We start from the raw sequence: 21,571 nt of genomic DNA on the forward strand, positions 1-21,571 counted from the left end.
TGTAAAACTTGCAGAACAGATGAATATTAAAGAAGCAAATATTGTGTTGTGTTCAGCAGGCACATTCAGTTCTTCCAAAAAATTTTTGTAATGAGCCTTGAAGAATTAATGCTTAGGACAGAAAGATCAGACAGTCCTAATTCGAAGTCAGTGGACTGATATGCATGAAATGCAGGAATTTGATGAACAATATAAAATCGTGAAGAACTTGTGACTGGCCGAAGAATGTGATTGTAAATGTGTACAAGGGGAAGGGAGAAGCCCTGGAAAGAAAAAAATTATAGAGGCATAAAACTTTTGGTTCACATAATGAAGGTAATGAAGAGAGTTCTAAGGGGTATGATATGGGAAAGAGTATATATTGATGAGATGCAGTTCGGGCTTAAGCCAGGCAAATGGACCGCTGATGCCATATTCATTGTCCTACAGCTTCAGGAAAAATGTATAGGAAAGAAAAGAGAGCTGTACTTTATTTTTGTTGATTTGGAAAAGGCCTTTAACAGAGTCCCTAGGGAGGTGGTGAAGTGGGCACTGAGAAAGCTTGAGATCGATGAGTGCGGGTTAGAGTGGTTATGGCTTTGCATGTAGATGATCACACGAGGAAAGAGTGAATGGATATCTGAGTGATGAGTTTTCCGTGAATGCTGGCATGTTTAGCTGTCAATTCTGAGTCCATTATTGTCTGCCATTATAATTAAAGCTCTTTCAGGTGACTTAAGAAGTGGACTCCCATGGATATGTTGTATGCTGATGACTTGGTGTTGACTGCAAAGAATGAGAGCGAAACTCTGAAAAGATTCAGGGAATGGAGAGACGGAATGGAGCACAAGGTTTTGAGAGTAAATGTGGATAAAACAAGAGGACTGGTGACGGTACTGTCAAAGTAGAGGAAATGTGGTTATGTGCGGTTTGCCACAAGAGTGTGAAAAGCAACTCCAGCTTGTACAGTGTCTGTGATAAGTGGGTGCATAAGAGATGCTGTGGTATTAGGTAAACTGTGAGATAATGCTGATCTTGCGTGTGCGGTGTGTAGGAAACAACATGTAGAGTAGGCGTGAAAGGATTGACTTGCCGGTGACTCTTGAGTGTGTGGAAGCGTTATGTCATTTAGGGACATGTTATGTGCTCGAGGTGGGGCTGGAGCCAGCTCTGTGGCTAGGGTAAGGAGTAACTGAAGAAAATTTGGGGAGCTGTTGCCTCTCCTGGTAATGAGGGGACTCTCCTGCCGTGTTACATGCAGCATGTGTTAGGAGTGTAATGCTTTATGGTAATGAGACCTGGGCAGTGAAGCAAGAGGATATTCTTGGGCTCAAGCCTACAGAAATTACAATGATTTGATGGATATATAGTGCGTCTTTGAATGCGAGGCCTTGGGATGGGGCTAGGATTACGAGTGAGGAGTTGAGAGGAAGAATGGACTGTGGTGTACTGGTTTTGCGATGGGGTAGGGTAGATTGAGGTGATTTAGGCATGTTCAGAGGTTGGAGGATGACAGTTGGGCGTGGATGGTGAAAAGTGGGAACGAATGGGTTAGACCAGAGAGAGGCAGACCGAAGACCTGGGACGAGGTCAAAGGTCTGACCTCAGGGGTAAGGGACTGAAAATTGAGGCAGCCAGAGATCGAGCAGCGTGGGCAGCCGCCATTAGGTTACTAAGGCCGATGCATGCCAACATGTAGGAGCCTTTATAATAGCTACGAAACTAAACGATACATTACGAAGAACAAGCACTTCTCTGTTAATAAAAAAAAAGAAGGGTATATACTCAGTGTTTGCTTCCTTTTTCTGTTTTATGAGCAGGGAAGGTGTAGTCTAATAAAAACCCAGGTGTCAAGAGAGGAATGGAAAGGATGATACTAGGTAGAAAACGGAAAAATAAAAATAGGACTTCATGTATAAAAGGACAGATGAAATTACAGTCTCCAAACATTATCATTAAAGAGTAGATGTGGAAGTGGGTAGGTCACGCCCTTCACAGAACTGACTGATTTGAAACAATACCATTAAAGAGTAGATGTGGAAGTGGAACGGTCACACCGTTCGTAGAACTGGCAGATTGACAGATAAGGCAAATGACAACCCTAAAAATTACAGAGCAGAGGGGGCAAACCGAGAACAAAACTGAGGGATGAGACATGCAGTTTTGTTGGGAATGAATGTCACATGACAGATGCCAACAGGACAAGACAAAGGTCACCCATGATAGCCACACCCACCCCAGTGAAACTGTGACGGGAATGAAAGAATTATTTACCGGGAGGAACCCCAGGGGTGTCTCCTCCTGGCTAAATCCTGTGTCGGGTGAAGGTCTATCACTGAACAATTCTATTCTTAGGTTAAAAAAGTAACAACTATAAGCGCTGTCCCCCCATAAGCAGTCCCACGGGCTGCAGAGTCCCATACTGTACTGTATAAAGCCAGGGATGAGTGAGATTTGCTATTATGCATAATTTTGTGTTTCTATATTATAAACTTTGACCATGCATAACAGCTTGGCTTCAAGCCCAGGGGGCCGCCCCCTTCCATGGGGATGATTCTTGGGGGTTCAAGTCTGCCTAAAAGCTTGCCGGAGTTAAGGTTTCCCACTGTGCAAAATTTTTTCTTGCCATCCCCACCCCCTGCAATAAGGCCTGGACCTCATACATCAAAAAGGCACAGTAACCCAGTAAGTGAATGAGCGACTGAGCGAGTGACACTTAAGGTTAAGCAGAGTGAGTAAGTAAATGAGTGACTGAGTGAATACCACAATTAGAGGCAAGCATAGTGAGTAAGTGATGATTAACCTTAGAACACAAATGCTTCTTTCTAGTAACACCATCACAAACCCCGGGTGTTTTTCACCCGAAATTAGAAAATTGGAAAAAAATACTAAATACGGAGCTTTGATAAAATAAATGTACAAGAAGGAACTTTAGGCTTTGTACTTTAAGTTAACAATACAAAGGATTGAAAATCACATCACTTTGTTATGGAAACTGAGTAATAAAAGTAGTGACTAAAAGTAGGGAAATTTTGGCCTGTTTCACGAAAAAATCACCCCCCCCAAAAAAAAAATCAGCATATGCCTTTGGAAAACCTCCCATGTCCTCCCAGGTCCTTTGGGACACCACTGAAGGGGTTGCCATGCTGCTGCTGCTGTGGTAGAAACCCGATGTTCACTTTGGTTTTCAGCCTTTGCACATACGAACCAAGGCCTACAGCAGAAACCCACATGCAGACAGTGATGGTGTATCCTTCCTCTACCATAACCGGCTGCCAAATGAAGGTACTGGAGGACTGGTAACCCTGGGAGCACGGGAACCATACACATTGGCAATGACGTCATGTGGGTCGGGTGGAATTCACCCGGGGTTTGTGTTCTAGGGTTAAGTGAATGAATGACTGAGCGAATAACACAGTTAGGGTCAAGCACTGTATTTGGCCACCGCTGTAGGTGTGCCAAAAACATTATAACCCAGGGTATGTTTACTTACACTAATTTATAAATGATTGTGTGTTTTATTGAACTGGGCATTCTGAATCTTTACTTTCCCTGGTTTCTATTCTTTTGTTACTCATTTTTACATTATCTCTGATATGAGATTATGGGTTGCGTTGATGATGATGATTTTGATGAGGATGCCAGTGAAGATGAAAATGGTAATGATGACAATGGTAATTTCCGATTCTGATTATAATAATAACGTTGGTGAATACTGTGATTCTAATTGTAATAATAACTTATTTTTGTCTCATTACTTGACAGGGTATTCTGGTAGTGCTTGCCGGGGGTATTATCGGGAGTCTTCTCGTCTTCTGCCTAGAGTTTCTACACTCACATCTCCTTCACTGACTCACAACCACATCAGCAGGAGAGAAAAAGAATGCTCTCGTAATAACAGCACTAGGTATCAATCCTATAAAAAAGGAATTGCGTATAATTTGGGGGAAATAAGGTTTGAACTGGTCAGTGGGTAGTTTGCATCGTAAACCCTTGAACCCTGAAGCATGAACCACAACTTATCAGTTTTACACTGACTAACGACAGATGGTTTTAGTTGATATAAGGAAATCTCCTGAGATGTGAGATTGAACGAACAATGTCAGTCACTGCACTCTGTAGAGAGGTTATCAAACAATTACAAAAAATGAAAGTATATCATAAAGCCATTGTAATTTTCCGTACCATCATTATCATTAGATTTAAAAAATAATCCATATGCCATCTTAAAATCTATAACAATTTATCCTTATACAGTTTGTTAATATTAAGAATAACTTTCCCCACAGATGTTAAAGGAAGGTGGATTTTCAAAAGGCAGTTCTTCCATTTACCAATAAAAGTTCAGGTTAAGCAGTTGGCTTTGTCAAAGTAATATAAATTTTTAAAAAATGCAGCAATGTGCCTGGCTCAGGGAAGATGGGTGCCCCTTCCTTGCATAATTTCGGGTCACCCTTGGGCAAGGTGTATCACCATTTAGCCTGCCAGAGAGATAGGTGGATGGTTACCATATTTCCGGAAGGTACAGCCATGGGAGTGACGTGGGTCCAAGGCCCGGTAGCTGGCCTTGCACAATATTCCCAGATGGAGAGTAGCCTATCAACATGCTAAATTACGCATATCTTGCACGAATAAAATGCATCTGTTACCGTACGACATTGGTGCTTAATATACTAGTACAATGATGAGGTGAACAAACATGAGGGGATGAAACATAGCATGTAAGGAGGGAAATACATTGCAGGTCGAATACACATTTCTACATGGGCATGAGAAACACACCTGTGTGCATTCACAGGCTATTCACTAACACATGCTTGACAAGCACACGCCAACCATCCACAGGCCTAAACACCAGACCACAGTTTCCAGGAAGGCAGGGTAGGCATGGGGAAAAACTACCCACACCCACTTTTCACTCTTTCCCACTGAATCATTTTCCTTTTCTATCTTGTCCTACTACTGTGCTGATCTCCTTCCTTCTGTAGACTCTGAGGACCGTTTTAAAATTGACAAGAGCACCAGGACATATAAAAGCCAGACAGAACACCAACAACTGATACCAACTAAGACACGGAGGCGGACACAAAAGAGCGACAGAAGAACAACATGCACGCCACTATAGTACTAAAATACAGAAACAGCAATGCTTTCAGTCTGCATACTTTCTCTCTCCCACTCTCAGTCATATTTCCAATCGTACCTTCTTCTCTCTTCGTCTTCTCTCGCCTCTCCCCACTGGTCTGTCTACGTAGGTTTCAGTTTATCTAGGTAATTTAACTCTAGCTACCTACTTACTACTCCTTCACCATCATCTCGGAAGACAATGTGGTGATACTTTGGCACACTGAAATGTGAAAATAAATGAGATGGATGAAATATAGCAACCAAAGCAGATTGAATTCTTCTGAAATGAATGGAGTAGAGTAACCAATTCTATTGCTTGATGGATATAAGGTCGCTTATACATAACTGGTCACGCATAATGCCTAAGAAACTGAGCGTGAGGAAATTATTTCATGTATGAAATTCTTTTTTCAGCAGCAAGTGTAAAGCACTTTTGTCTTTTGCTTGGATAGCAGTATGGCAAGTCTTTACATCAGCCTAAAACAGGTATATGCAGTTATGCAGAATGATGCACTATGTTGCAACAAAGACAGACGTGTCATGTGAAAAAGGCATCTCGATTCACAATTTTCCTGAACGGGATAAATGTACCATAGGTTTTGACCAACAAAGTCAATGTGTGAGATTCAAGTTTTAATTAAAGAAACGTACTGTAAGTATAAAGCCATGAGTAAAAGTTGGCTGTCACTTTCCTGCTGGCTGTCGTAATGGGAAGAGTTATATGGAATGTATTGATGTATAGCAGAGGCATCAAATACACAAGAAAAGTGTAAGTGGAAGGAACAGTTTTTGCAGGCTCGTGGCCTTTGGTTCCTTCTTCCTAGAATTAATAAAAAAAAAGAAAAAGAAAAAGGATGCTTTCTAATATTCAGAGTTGAATGAGAAACGTAGGATACAGAACTATGATGGTTGAGGATTGTTGGTGAACTCCACATGGCTGTACTCTACAGTCCCTGGTCGCACAGTGATTCCCCTACGATACCTGTGGTACTGTATCATTTATATAGAGCTTATCACAACCTTACTACATTGCACTACCATCTTATTCGCGAGGTCTTTGGTAAACCTGAAGTTAGGAAACTTACAGGGTAAATACAGTATAAATTCCTCTGCAACAGATGAGGAACGAGTAGCTTCCCACTTACCCGCCAGGGCCGTTTTTTTTTTTTTTTTTTTTTTTCTGAAGATACTGTTTGTTGTTGCTGATTTAATAGGGGCCAACTTACAGCTGTTTCTAATAAATCTTGCATATTTGAAAACCTGTTGATTAAATTTTAAAACAATAAATAACATTAATGAAGAGTTTAACCAGTATTATTTATTTTTAGACACTGAAAACAATCTGTTGCACATAAAGTAAATCTTTGAACAGTATTTTCTTGCAAGTGACTGTGTTCTTAAAAATGGCATAATATGCAGCGCGTACGCACTGTATTATAGTATCATCATACAGTGCTTCTCAATATTTTATAGCACTACAGTAGTGCTATTCCAGTGTTTTCTTAATGTACAGTACTGTACAAAAAAAAATAAATCAAGAAAACAAACTGAAATGTAATTTTAGAAACTAAGTTAATGTATAACTGTATTTGTGTCTTGCCATAAGCACTTCATCCTAATCATCGATAAAAAAATAAACACAGTGTACTGATATTCATAACTAAATATACATACCGGTAATACATTTTCATCTTCAGAACTTAACACTTGATTTTGCCAGTAGTGTACAAAGTTAACCCATTACTTTCTTTTTGTACAGTACTGGATAGCAAAGAAAGTTACAACAATGCAAACTGAAATTTAATTTTAGAAACTGTAAATTAATATTCCATAACCAATTTTTGTTTCTTTGCAATAAAGCTGAAATGGTACGGTAGGTCACTGTGGGGTGGTAAGTTTGAAAAATTGCAACTAAACTGAAATTATAGACAAACACACTTGAAAGTGTGGAACACGTTCGAGCGAGGCAGCTTGCAAAACCTGTTACTTTACCTTTAAAGAAAAGTCTGTCATCCCTTTGGCCTGATATAAATGCAGACTTTGAAGTGATCCATCCTATTTTAGAAAGTGCACACTGTCGGGATTGGGGCTTTAAACCATCATGCTAAAGCATGGCTTGCTACACGCTTCACTCAAGTTTGTGTTCAGCTTTTTGGTTCTTTTCATCAGTATGTTGTCGAACTTTGAGAGCAACAACTTAAGTAACACCTATTACTCCTCCATAAGCTTTCCAGCCTTGTGTGTACGTCCACTGTAGCTTTTAAAATTTCCGAGACAATCCAGTCCTCATGTCATAAACTGACACTCATTCATTTTTTTTTTTTTTTGCCTTTTTCAAGAATATAGTTGCCAATTTTGAGGAAAGCCACTTAAATAGAGTATATTATAATGCAGTAAGCTTTCCAGTAATGTGTGTAGCCCGCTGTAACTTAAACATTTTCTGAGATAACATATCTTTTGAGAACACTCTGACACTTTTTGGTTTTGCCAGAAATATGGTGGTAAGATTTGATAAACGTCCCTTAAGTACCACCTACAGTATTACTACTTAATAAGCTTTGAAACAATTTGCATTGATTCACATTAACTTTAGTAGACTCCCAAATAACGCAGATTTGATGCTGCTCGGTGCTCAGTTCGGCATTTTTGGTCTTTTTCATCAGTATCGTGGCGAATTTTGAGAACACATAGGTAATATATGTTATAGGTATAGGAATCATATTTTTATACGTATTCCACTCTACAGTATGTGTAGATCTGCTGTAGCTTTAAAATTCTGTGTAATAACTGTTATGCGTGGCATAGGTGTTCACACCCTACTGCGTGTTTAGTAGTGTTAGAGCGAACAAAGCGAGCGAGAACAATATAATAATAATAATGATAATAATCATCATCATCATCTTCATCATCATCATCATCATCATCATCATAATAATAAAAGCAAAAGTAATGGCAATAATAATAATAATAATAATAATAACGTTGTTGTTGTTGTAGTGAAGTGTTAATAATCCGGTTTACTTTTGAAAATATTCACGCCTCTTACTAATGCCAACGCTGACCTAGCTTTGCTAGTGAACAGTAACACCGATTATTCAGTCGCTTCTGTTCTCTTATATTCTTGCCAGAAACACACGATTAAATTCAGTTAATTAGACTCCTCTCAAAAGAATGGGCTTATTGAAGGGCATTTCTAACCTCTCCTGGTCGAGAAGTCTTTCCGAAGTTGAATTACATCGGCCAGAGTGAGAATATAATTAAACAGACACTGCCTTAGCGTAGTGATTAAACCAATTGTCTGTTTTCTGCGGAAGTTGCCTCGCTACATTCTGATACACTGATTTGCAGCTGCAAGAAATTCAGCGCAACAGCTCTTCCATATTATAGTTTTTATATCCTAACATCTAGCCCTTTTTGTCGCTTCCAAACTCTTACCCCCGCTTACAACAAATCTGCACTCCCACGTTAATAAAAAAAATTAGTTATTAAACAAGACTACTCGTCATCTGTGAGCCAAGTAGACTGTAATAATACTGTTAGATGAAAACTTGACTGTTATGTATCCATCCTGGATGACTCTCAATGCTGGTTAAGTGACATGTGAACTCTAGTTGTGACTCTAAACAAATTTTATTAATAACTTTTCCTTCTGCAGTCAGTACTTTCTAACATTTGAATTTTCGACACAGACAGACACACAGAGATAAATTTCGTACAAAAATAATGACCATCGACTTCGTCTACCTGGCTCAATACAGAATGGTCTGTATGTTGTGCACCCTCCCTCCATGTAGCTTTCATTCTACGGCGACGGCTCAATCTGCTAGTATGATGGATACTGACATTTTGGTTGCTACGTAAAATTAGTTTCCATCACTAAAATTGGTGGATCAAAAAAAAAAAAAAAAAAAAAAACTGCAATATGGAAGATAGAAAATTATGCAGAGTAAACACCGATATCGTTGACCTGAGCACTTCCAGCAACACAAGAAAAAATTCTGCAGTAGTTTCACCCATCACAGTGTCGCATTAAAATGGGCACCATGCCTCACGGCCGTACTCTTAAAAATAAGTTTCCCCAAACTTTTCCATCCCTTCAATGGAATATTCTTTCCCCTTGGTATACTTGGAGATTTCTCTTGGACGGAAAGGAAAATTTTCAGGTTGGTATCCTCGTTGGGCTAAAAAGAACAATGTGCTGATATTTGGTATGGTGGAGCATTAGATTTATAAAACCACGCATCAAAGAACACATCTCTCATATTGGGTAATGAAAGCACAACACATTTGAGGTGTTGGAGGTCGCTTTCACATGCATACTCTTGGCTTGTATTCAGCCATTAATGCCATACTAACCAGCATTACAACGGTGTTCACTCGTCGACATAATATTTTGATAATAATAATATTGCAGGAACAGCATTAGCTTTAGTCTTGTCATTCGTAACTATAAGAATGACTTGTTTATCGTCCGTCTCATATACTAGCATGATGGAGCTCAGATGTTTTTTCCAGTTGGAAGGCACAAGCCGAACCACCTGTGTGTCCTTGATGGCAGATTTTCCTTCTCTGGGCAAATTACCGAGTACAGTGTTACTGTTTATAAAAAATCTTCTTGCGACCCTGGCCTTAATTAATGTAGAATATTTGGCAGTCAGATCATTTAAGATCGGATGAATATTTGAGACTGTGTGTGAATTAACTATGCGTCAGTGCATCGTCTGCTTTGTTAAAGTCTGGCTAAACATCACAGTCGACGCGAGTAACACTGTTAAAGAGATACAGACAGCACTTAAACATTAATACATCGTTGAAAATTGTATTAATAAAACTAGACAGCAACTTCCTTCATCTCTTTAAAATATGTATGTGACAATGAACAACAACAGAACGCACAAATATTGCAAAGGAAGTCTTGATGTGATGGGTAAAATAATTTATTCAAGTTCCAATAATTTCTGTTGCCCGTAAAGTCTTTCCCTTCGAACAGCTCACGACGGGAAAGAATTATTAAAGAATACCAACTATGCCAAGTACCCTTCCCATGCCTCTACAAGGAAAAGAAATATTTAAGAATACGGCCATCAGTTGCAGTGAGTCGAAAGTAATTCTTTCATTTTGATGTGTTGTTAATGTACTTCTCACTGTTATTTACACCCCAGACAATTGGTCAGTTTAGGACAGAACCCTCTAAGCCAAGTAATTAATTAAGTACAATGATGTCTTTTCTTCTTGATACTCTTTCATAATGAAAAAGAAGAAAGCTTACGATTAATGCCTATGGACTACACTTTGGTGGTAGGTGGTGGCGACCATCATCCACTCACTTGATGTAGTGCTACCTACTTCCTCCTTAGCCTTTATCATTCTTTTTCTGTGCCTGCCCTCTCTTCCTAATTCTTCCATCTTTCCTGTCACTTCTTATTGCTTTTCTTTCCTTTACAGGTGGCTTTACATTGAGTGACAAACCTAATAGTTTCCTGTAAGTGAAGAAACCATTTACAACGCTGGGTGGTAACCGTATAACCAAACCATACGTGCTCCCTACGTATCAGTAAGTGGGTTGGTGGAGGGTTAGTGCCCCTCCCCGTAAAACAACTAACACAAAGTCAAATGGCCACCCCTTACGGGAGTATGGCGTCTGGCAATAAATAGATAGACTACACTTGGTCATAAGGGAGACAATCATCTTAATAGCTGACCGTCTTCCAATGGATAAGCCAGGCAGCAACTGAATCTGTTTCCAGGTACCCAATGGTAAGAACAGGTCAACAGGGTTCAGCTCTAAATACTTTGCTAGTAGTCTGGTCGGACCGGGAATCGAGCTGGGCCTGCTGATTTATGCATCAACGGCTCCCCCAGACAACAGATCAGTGCAGCTTGTCAGTCGCCAAGTACCGTAATTAAGGAAAGCTTGGCCATTGACAAATAGCCTCCATGTCACCCTGTGATCTTCCATCTGGGTGCTCTCCAATTCACATTTCTCTCTCATATACCTCTCCACCCCATCCCTTCATCTTATTATCATTCTCCCCCTTTCCCTCCACCTCACTCACTTACACTCTCCAAATCAGCTTTTCACTCTCAGTGCAACCCAACCAGAGAATGTCGAACGGGCTGCTGCATGAAGATTCCTGGAGAATCTTGTGTCATGAGCCACTCTTTAGCGTCGTCTAGCGTGAGCAAACCCTCGTCTAATGCTTGTTTGAAGAAATCTCGTACTGCTTCATCTACCACTCCGAACCGGTTAACAGCCAGTGCTGTGTGGGAAGAAAATGCTCAGATTAATACTTATCGACTGCACGAGAAAATAAACCTTTTGCTGATCTCTGAACTTTCCTTGGAGTATGACCCTATGATGTAAGGTTATATCCAGGTTCCCGCTTGCCCTGTTCAGTGAACTGAAGCAGGAGAAAAGGGCCCCACCCTATGACCAAAACGGCCCCACCCTATGACCTAAATTTACAACTCTTCTACAGCAGATTTTCATATATATGCCCCCTCATTGACAAGTTCAGACCACAGGGCCAATTTGATCTTACAGATATGATCTGCTATTATTAGGTTAGGTCAGGTTAGGTTAGGTTAGGTTTTGGTTTAAGTGGCAAACTGCAGTATGCACAAAATACGAGGTCATAGGGTGGGGCCGTTTTGGTTTAAGTGGGGCCGTTTTGGTGAGGGCCGTTTTCAACTGGGGCCGTTTTCTCTCGAAACCGAGTGAACAGATACCGTACATTTGGCGGTAGTTCCGAGTGTGACCGAGGCTGGAGTCCATATGGTGGAATGTGGCACCGCTGTGAGTGTTTCCATTCCAGGTGGGTTATGATTTGTGCATGTGAAGGAATTTCGTATCCTCTGCACCACCACGACACCAGAAAGAAACAGCAATAGGGCTAGGAAGTCCCCTCACATAATACGTCAACGCCAACTTCAATTAAATGGGCAAGTGGCCCATTTTTCTGAGGCTTACCCTGCCCACAGGGTGATCTCTCAGAGACGGCTAAAGTGTCACACTATCGTGACCATGAAATAGGATACAAAAACCCACACTGGCAGACGAAAAAAGATGTATTCCAAACAGTTTCGGCGACAGTTGTCGCCCTTTTCAGTGGATCTACAGACGAAGAGTGGTACAGTTGCCTTCCAGAGGTTCTTTCTCCTAAAAATAGCTCCCGTCGGATGTGGCACCGTCGCATTAGTAGCGTAAACACGTATCAATGAATGAACGATGTCGTACTAGAACGACAAACGTGAGTGACGGGCGTTTATGCCAGAAGTCATAATAGTTAATAATACGGGAGTAATTGACACATATCCAATAATAATAATGTTAGTATGCATTAATATATAACACCAGTAGGAATGATAATGTAATATCAAAACAGAAGTATATCATGAAGGTTGTCGCAGGTATAATAATCGTACCACAGCCACCCTCACCAAACCGTATTAAATGTGAAATCTGGGATGTTAAATCTGTCTCATGGATATCGCTTGGAAGCTCTTATGAATCACAGAACATATGGATACTCTTCTGCCGAGTCATTGTTAGGGCTGGTAGCCGATATCGCTACTGGAGTAATACAGTTTTCGGATATTGTTGGAATGTAATAATTGATCATGGTTATGGTTTCCAATAAAACAAGTGGGTTTCTGAAGATATATCAGATAAGGTGTAATTGGCCGTGTTAACCTTGAAATGTCTAACACCATTAGATACGGGTGGTTATCAGACAACATAATACAAAGACTATTATCAGATACCACATAATACGGCAATCTTTGAACAGCTGGACGGACAGTGTCTAAGTTCGTATTCGCTTTCCTAGTTCTCTTCAAATTCCTCTTGCTTAGCTGAGTTATCAATGCTTCCTCTTCTATGTATATATTTCCATTATTATATTTCTTATTAAGTATCCCATATGATATTATTACTGTTTTAATGTCTCCTATCGAGTGGTATCTGAAGCCTGATAGCTCACTTACCTTTCGTCATATTGGAAATGTCGGATAGTGATTCGAACTATTTTGCCCTGATGTGATAACCCTCCAGTAGTCGGTGATCAATATATTCCTACCCATACAGAGTTATTTATTCCTCTTTCATGTTCTCTTGCTTTGGCGATATATTAGTATTATATGCATATCATCACGTTCCCATACGTTTTACTATTTAGAAAGGTTTCCGAGCTGTCCCATAGCGAGATCCAAAAACAGATTTAACTCTCCAGATTTCACATTAAGGTTTGGTAAGGGTGGCTGAGGTATGATTACTATACCTGCAACAACCTTCAGGATATATTTTTGATATCATTATGCTTGTATTTACATTCCTCTTGCTTTTTTGTATTAATGAATACATACTAACATTATTCTTAGCTTTGGTTATGTGTTCATTACTCCTGTATTTATTTACTATCATGATGTCTGGCATACACACGCTCCTCTCGCGTCTGTCGTCATATACGCTATTACGGCGACATTGCCGCTACTACTGCGACTGTGCCACATCTTGCAGGGAGGTATAACATGGCGAAAGAAACTTTAGGAGGCAACTGTACATACAAATACTGAGAAGCTGCTTATATCCAGGGTGAGGACACCTTTTCCCAACCACACCTGATGTGACCTCACCTGACTCTTCCTTTACTCTGTCCACGACCCCAGTGAGGGATTACAAGGAGCGGCAAGGACCTTGCCACTAATCCTCTCATCACTGGATGTAATTTATACATTCCTTCACTATGGTTAAAATTATTATATCTCTATTCCTACAGCTTCCACTATCCTACGTTTCTTATAGTTACTACATTTGTACAATATTTGGCTAGAATTCCAGTTGATTCTATGGTCGTTTTCTGAAGAGTGAACGTGCACTGCGTTATTCATGTTGCCTATCTTACAAGCATACTTGTGTTCCTTAACGCGAGTGTCCAAATCCCTTCCAGTTTCACCAATATAAACCGAATCACAGTCTCTACATGGAGTATTGTATACCCCTGCAGTTTCGTTACTAATGGGTTTATTCTTTACTAGTATTGATATTAAGGTGGAAGTATATCTAAATGAATGCAATGTTTACATCCAAAAAATGACTCACAGACATCACCAAGCTAAGATTTGACACTGTGATGTACTGTATAGCTTTTTTTGCTGACTTTGTGATGTTGGTCTAGGTACAAAAAAGGCTTTTCTGGCTTTAAAATACGCTTGTATTAACCAACTGGTATATTTTTAGGGGAGTGGACTTTCCGACCACTACTTGGCGATGGCCAGAAACAAGATCCAAATAAGATGGAGTAATAAAAGAAGGAAAGGACGGGAAGAAGGAGTATTTGCAAGGAGAGTGGAAAGGTTACAAGAGGATGAGAAAAAGGCAGAATATAAGACAGAAGTGGAGGAACGATTGGGCAAATATGAATTGGAGCAGATGGGGGACGTGGAAGGTGTGTGCAGGATATTCACAGAAGAAATATGTGCAGGATATTCACAGAAGAAATATGTGCAGCATGTGATGTGGTGTGTGGGAGGAAGAGAAGACGGAGGGGGGTGCAAGGAACAGCGTGATGGAATGAAAAGGTGAGACAGGCTGTGGCACAAAAGAAAGCATACAATGAACGGATGAGAAATAGGGGCGTGGAAGAAGTTGAGAGGCGGAAGAGAGAGTTATATGTAGAAAAAGAAAGAGAGGTAAAAAGATTAGCAAGAGAGAGTAAGAAGAGAGTGGATTAGGAATTTAGAAGGAATTTGAGTGTAAATTGGAGGGACTGTAAGACAATGCTCTGGAAAGAGGTGAAGAGAGTAAGACAGGGTGGAAGTGAAGTTAGCAGAGGAGTGACAGATAAAAATGGTAGATTACTAGTGGAGAAGGGAGAAATAGTGAGCAGATGGAGAGAACACTTTAAGGAATTGTTGAACATAGAGGATGGAAGTGATGCGAGTATAAGTGGCTGGGGAATGGCTGGGAAAAGGAGGGAGGTGAGAAGACAGGAAGAAATCAGGAGGCTAGAAGTTGTGGAAGCAATGAAGAAAGTTAAACTGGGGAAAGCCCCAGGAATTGATGGAGTGTGTGGTGAAATGTTGAAACATGAGGGAGAGATAGTAGTAGAATGGATGTAGAAGATGTGCAGATTGGCCTGGGAGGAAGGTAGAGTTCCGGAGGATTGGAAGTCAGGTATAATTATTCCCTTGTACAAAGGAAAAGGGGAAAAAGAAATGTGTGGTAATCATAGGGGCATTTGTCTTCTTAGTATAACAGGAAAAGTGTATGGTAGGATACTTATTGACAGAGTTAGGGAAAAAACACAGGAATTAGTTGGAGAAGAACAGGGAGGCTTTAGGAAGGGAAGAGATTGTGTAGATCAGATATTCAGTCCTAGATCTTTAGTGGAAAAGATTCTAGAGAAGGAAAAGAAGTTGTATGCGGCTTTCATGGATTTGGAGAAAGCATATGACAGGGTGGATAGACAAGGATTGTGGAAAGTATTAAGAATATATGGAGTAGATGGGAAGTTGCTGAATGCTGTGAAGAGTATGTATGATGGTGCTAAGGCTGCAATGCATGTGGATGGTGAACTGAGAGAATTTTTCTCTTTGAAGGTTGGGTTGAAACAGGGATGTGTCATGTCTCCATGGTTGTTCAATCTGTACATGGATGGGGTAATAAAAGAGGTACAAGGTAGGGTAGTGGATGTTCGAGTGGCCCTGGTGAGAGATGGTAGTGTTTGGAAACTCCCTGTACTGTTGTTTGCAGATGATACTGTGTTGTTGAATGAAGACGATGGGGAGCTGCAAGGCTTGGTGGATGAGTTTGGGAGAATGTGTAAGAAACGGAATCTATAGGTGAATATAGGGAAGAGTAAAGTGACGGTATTTGAGAGAGGTGAAGTCAGTGAATGTACAGGGAGGTTGGATGGTGAGGAATTGGAAAATGTGAGTACGTTTAAGTACTTGGGCAATGTGATGAGTAAGGATGGAGGTTTGGAGGGTGAAGTGCTTGAAAGGGTACAGCAGGGAAGAAAGGTTGCTGGTTCCTTGAAAGCAGTGATAAAAAACAGGGAAGTGAGCATGGAAGTGAAAATGTTACTACATGACAGTATTGTGATACCAACTCTAACGTATGGAAGTGAAGCATGGACGTTGTTGGAATGGCACAAGTCAAGAGTGAGAGCAGTGGAAATGAGTTATTTAAGAGGAGCCTGTGGAGTCACATGGAGAGACAGGCTGACAAATGAGGATATAGAGGAGCGTTGTGGTGTAGATGTGGATGTGATAGGAAGCGTTAGGAAGAATACACTGAGGTGGTTTGGCCATGTGGAGAGGATGGAGGGTGAAAGACTGACGAAGAGAGTGTATATGAGTGAGGTGGAAGGGCGAGAGGGAGGGGGAGGCCGAGGATGAGATGGAGGGATGGAGTGAAGAGGTATATGAGAGAGGAGGGTGTGAGTTGGGAGCAGGGCTGTGAAATGGCGGGGGACAGGGCGACGTGGAGGCAATTTGTTTGTGGCCACCCCGTATTGGATTGAGGAGTCTGGCAATAGACAGATAGATAGATAGAGTGATGCTTAGAAGGGGAAGCACGAAGGGCCCACTCTGGCTAGAGTCGGAGAGTGAGTGAGGCTATGCTCCCCATGGTATTTGCCCTCCCATGATGATGATAATGATGATAATGAACCATAATCATTTATGCTTACGACGAAGAATTGCATATTTGGTATTGTTTAATACCTTTTTTTTTTTTTTTGCGTCAGCAACGATGAAATATGCCTTCGTAAAAGTCATTATGCACAGATTTTCGCTACAAGTATCAAAACCCCGATACTATAATTCCATCACGGAAAAAGATTAAACATTCGAATCACTTGGTCGATACCTGTCGTGGGTCGTAGTAGGGATTAACTACTTTTAATGCATATATATATATATATATATATATATATATATATATTGGAAAAGCAATACCAGTGTTGCAACGAACAGCATATTTATTATGTCCAGACGTTTCGACATATTCATCTATGTCATCTTCAGTGGATCTAAAAAGATAAAAAAAAGACCTGTAAGGAATTTAAAATCCTAAAAGAACTATATGAGCATGAGCTCATCATACCTACATAAAAGAGAAAACGTAGTGTTAAATTATAGGGGGGACTTAACTGCACAATATATTCAGAGGGACAGCAGACAGACAATTGTTTAGGGCGGGTTTTCGTTTATAAATATGAATGGATTCTAGTATTCTTAGATTCATACTGGTACATGTGCCTATTATACAGAAATTCTTGGGATCAACAGAAGTATTACAAATATGAATAGCCTGAATGGGTCGCTCACAGGGAGAATTGATCGTTTCTGACTCATGCTCGTCAATTTTTAGCTTGAAAGCTCGTAGTGCTTCCAATATATGTAATTAGGGCACTTGTATTCATAAACGACTGACGAGCGGAGGGCAGGTGTCGGTCTTTGTAATTAAAAATGATTGAATCTTAAGATCATTCTTATGAACAAATCAGAACTTTATTTGAGGATAGAAAATAGAAATAGTTATGATTTCTCTTCTATCTCTGATACAGTACCAAGAAAAGGTAGAGAAAGATACATTTCCTCTCCTACTCACTGTACATAAGTTGCGGACTAAATTTTGGCTAAGAATTTTCTAACACAATTATCAAAGTACTGAAACCGTTGTTAGCAAAAAAATCCTCAAAAATGAAATCTCCTGATGGAATAGGTTGTAGGTGGAAGTTAGGTTATAAGCTCTATACAAAAGTGTTCTAATTGCATTCAACTTAAAAATAAATGGACAGTAACTACTTTCTCGGGTTTGGGTACTAGCTTTTTTAGTTACTGTCCATTTATTTTTAAGTTGAATGCAATTAGAACACTTTTGTATTCCACCTACAACCTATTCCATCAGGAGATTTCATTTTTGAGGATTTTTTTGCTAACAACGGTTTCAGTACTGCTCTTTTTGATAATTGTGTTAGAAAATTCTTAGCCAAAATTTACAGTCCAAAGCAACCTGTATGTACAGTGAGTAAGGAGGAAATGTATCTTTCTCTACCTTTTCTTGGTACTGTATCAGAAAAGATAGAGAGGGCACTGAAATATAACTTTTCTATTTTCTATCCTCAAATAAAGTTCCGATTTGTTCATAAGAATGATCTTAAGATTCAATCATTTTTTAATTACAAAGACCGACTACCGACTGCCCTCCGCTCGTCAGTCGTTTATGAATACAAGTGCCCTAGTTGCCATACAGGGTATATTGGAAGCACAATACGAGCTTTCAAGCTAAGGGTTGACGAGCATAGAGGTCAGTCGAGCAGGTCAGTTCTCCCTGTGAGCGACCCTCCTCACTCAGCGGTAAGGGAACATTCATATATTTGTAATACTTCTGTTGATCCCAAGAATTTCTGTATAATAGACACATGTACCAGTATGAATCTAAGAATACTAGCTCTTTCGCGCACGATAAGTTTCAATAAGTTTTCTGATCCCGGAATTTCGACTACGAAGCCGCCCGGCCGGTGAGCGCGCGCGCGGCAAATTTGAGCAAATTTGAGCGAATGAAACACATTCTTGCCTTATTTTCGCCCCCAAAAAATCAATGTATTCCCATGAAACCTATGTCCAGGTATGCATGGATGTTTGTTCTATCTGATAAACATGACCAAAACACAGGAAAACAACAGCACAGAAAGTTATGAGCCCTGGAAGGCATGTCGAGTAAACATTTTTGACTTCCCAACATCGCCGTTTGAATGTTTTCCATCCTACAGGAAAATGATCTAATATTTTTTTATAGAGAATTTCATCAGCTTTCTAACGAAACCAATCTGGCTTAGATACGATGTATACTTTTCGAGAAAATGGTCAAAAACTGAGAGCCATTTTCGGAAAATTTTCACTGACCTCTGAGAGCTAAGTTTTCCCAGGGACCTAACGTTTTTATTACATAGTAATATGCCCCCATTATCCAGCTTTCCCACTGTGACGGGAAAAGCCCCTACGCCTCATAGTTCTCGAGTAAATCGAAAAAGTGGCACTCCGTGCGTGATTGACTTTCGTGATGCGCGCATGGCGTACGCAATGTTCCCGCCTACGTAACCACGAATTCTTATGAGAAATATTACATTTTTATGTATTGTACATATATAGAATTTCCTGCTCTTCATCATGGTTCAAACGTGAAATCGATACGTCCAATAGTTTCCGAGTAATTGGCAGAGAAAATGAGAGTATTACTACGAGCCTTTCTCAATGGTAACAGCCGGGAAGAGACACTCATTTCCACCGCCTTTTCTCGCACAAAACGTAACATAATGCTTACATTTTGGTATTGATCATACGTAGAATTTAATGGTATAGATCATGGTTGTTACAGAAAATCGATAAGTCAAACAGTTTTCGAGTAATTGGCCGACAAAGTGAGGTTATTACTCCGAGCGCTTGTCACTGATAACAAATGCGAGGAAAAACATTTCCCTCGCCTTTTACCCCCCAAAACGCTACCAAAGGCTTACATTCGGGTATTGATTACACGTAGAATTTAGTGGTATTGATGATGGTTGTAACAGAAAATCGATAAGTCTAATAGTTTTCGAGTAATTGGCCGACAAAGTGAGGTTATTACTCCGAGCGAATGTCACTGATAACAAACGCGAGGGAAAAAAAAAAAACATTTCCCTCGCCTTTTATCCCCCAAAACGCTACAAAAGGCTAACTTTTTGGTACTGATCATACATAGAATTTAGTGGTATTGATGATGGTTGTAACAGAAAATCGATAAGTCTAATAGTTTTCGAGTAACTGGCCGACAAAATGATGTTATTACTCCGAGCGCTTGTCATGTCACACAACAACCGCTAGGAACAAAAACATTTCTCTCGCCTTTTACCCCCCAAAACGCTACCAAAGGCTTACATTCTGGTATTGATCTTACGTAGAATTTAGTGGTATTGATGAAGGTTGTAACAGGAAATCGAGAAGTCTAATAGTTTTCGAGTAATTGCCGACAAAGTGAGGTTACTCTTCCGATCGCTACCAACTTTTACACACACTGTTTCTTCCTCGCACACCGGCCTGAAGACTATGCTACTAACTTTCTTTTTCCCCTATCTGTACAGACTATTACATCTTCCATGGATGTTTTTCTATTGTTATAACCTACTACACATAAACATAACTCTTCTATAGTTACTGCTGTGGAGATTTACTTTCTTTCATATGTGTAATCTGTAGGAGAAAATGGATATTTGTCTGAAAGTGTGAGAGGTAATGGTAATAGATTATTACATATATCAACAAAATTTGCAGAACTCACTTCCTCCAGGGGTGTTGATCCAGTTGGACCACGGATTTGAAGATGAGGAGTTATGTAGTGTGTGTGTGAGTCAGCTTCTCCCTGAGAGTATGAGGCAACGCTATTTTTAGCACACACCACACTCGTTCACGGAAACTCGCAGCTTGTTTGACGTATATTTCATACAATTCCATACGCATTTACACTATCAGAATCACAATAATTCCAGCCCTAAAAACACTCGTAATTCTCCCCTCCCAACTTCAGGTTTGCCCCTTCACAACACTCTGTTTCATGCCACACATAACGCTTGCTGGCTCCATAATTTCACCAAGCCATCCACAGTATGTTTCACACAATATATATTTATGCCTTGGCTTCATTTATATACGTATTTCCACTCACGCCATACGGCCTACGGGGGGGTGGAGTGGTGCAACCCCGCTACACTGACCATGTGTCTGGCTCCAAGGCCCAACGATTGCTAACGGCCAGAATTGCTTTTCAATACATATATGAATGTTCCATCAACAATATCACATCACTATATGTTCACATACAATGTATTATCTCACTGAGTCAATAGGGTCTTTGCCTTGGGCAAGAGGAGGAGAATTATGGACGATTTAAAGGGAACCACGAGCTGTCAAACATCACTGGCTGACTGCTCAACAAACACTGAGGTTGGAGGGAGCGGGCTGAGGCTGATAAGGCAAAGCAGTGTTGCCAATGACTTACCTCCAGTAGGCCTTGGCTACCCTAAGACGCACCAAAAAATCACGCAAATCGGCCTATAAGTTTTTTTCTGACGAATATTTTTGGGCCTTGAAGGGGCCTTAAGGACGCGAGTCGCGTGACTGTGTCTGGCGGAATGCAAGCCGATATCACGCGAATCGCGTGACTGTACTTGAAAGGGCTAGAATCCATTCATATTTATAAACGAAAACCCGCCCTAAACAATTGTCTGTCTGCTGTCCCTCTGAATATATTGTGCAGTTAAGTCCCCCCTATAATTTAACACTACGTTTTCTCTTTTATGTAGGTATGATGAGCTCATGCTCATATAGTTCTTTTAGGATTTTAAATTCCTTACAGGTCTTTTTTTCATCTTTTTAGATCCACTGAAGATGACATAGATGAATATGTCGAAACGTCTGGACA

The sequence above is a fragment of the Coenobita brevimanus genome, chromosome 67, assembly GCF_032717465.1.
Source record: "Coenobita brevimanus isolate Jiangsu-jjx chromosome 67, ASM3271746v2, whole genome shotgun sequence".
Taxonomy (NCBI): Eukaryota; Metazoa; Arthropoda; class Malacostraca; order Decapoda; family Coenobitidae; genus Coenobita; species Coenobita brevimanus.